This window comes from Sinocyclocheilus anshuiensis, unplaced genomic scaffold, assembly GCF_001515605.1.
Source record: "Sinocyclocheilus anshuiensis isolate Anshui unplaced genomic scaffold, SAMN03320099.WGS_v1.1 scaffold368, whole genome shotgun sequence".
Classification (NCBI taxonomy): Eukaryota; Metazoa; Chordata; class Actinopteri; order Cypriniformes; family Cyprinidae; genus Sinocyclocheilus; species Sinocyclocheilus anshuiensis.
The window spans coordinates 100,628-101,259 of NW_015557062.1; positions in this window are offsets into that span (position 1 = coordinate 100,628).

Consider the following 632-nt stretch of genomic DNA (forward strand, 5'->3'; position numbering starts at 1 on the left):
GGGCACTGCGGCGGCAGTATCAAATGAGCCGGGCACTGCAGCAGTGGTATCAAATGAGCAGGGCACTGCAGCGGCAGTATCAAATTAAGCGGGGCACTGCAGCGGCAGTATCAAATGAGCAGGGCACTGCGGCTGCGGTATCAAATTAAGCGTGGCATTGCGGCGGCGGTATCAAATTAAGCAGGGCACTGCAGCGGCGGTATCAAATGAGCCGGGCACTGCAGCGGCGGTTCAAATTAAGCGGGGCACTGCGGCGGCAGTATGAAATGAGCAGGGCACTGCGGCGGCAGTATCAAATGAGCGGCGGCAGTATCAACTGAGCAAGGCTCTGCGGCGGCGGTATCAAATGAGCAGGCACTGATGCGGCGGTATCAAATTAAGCGGGGCATTGTGGCGGCGGTATCGAATTAAGCGGGGCACTGTGGCGGTGGCATCGAATTAAGCAGGGCACTGCTGCGGCGGCTGTATCAAATGAGCAGGGCACTGCGGCAGCGGTATCAAATTAAGTGGGGCACTGCGGCGGAGGTATCGAATTAAGCGGGGCACGGCGGCGGCATCGAATCAAGCAGGGCACTGCGGCGGCAGTATCAAATGAGCAGGGCACTGCGGCGGCAGTATCAAATTAGCCAGGG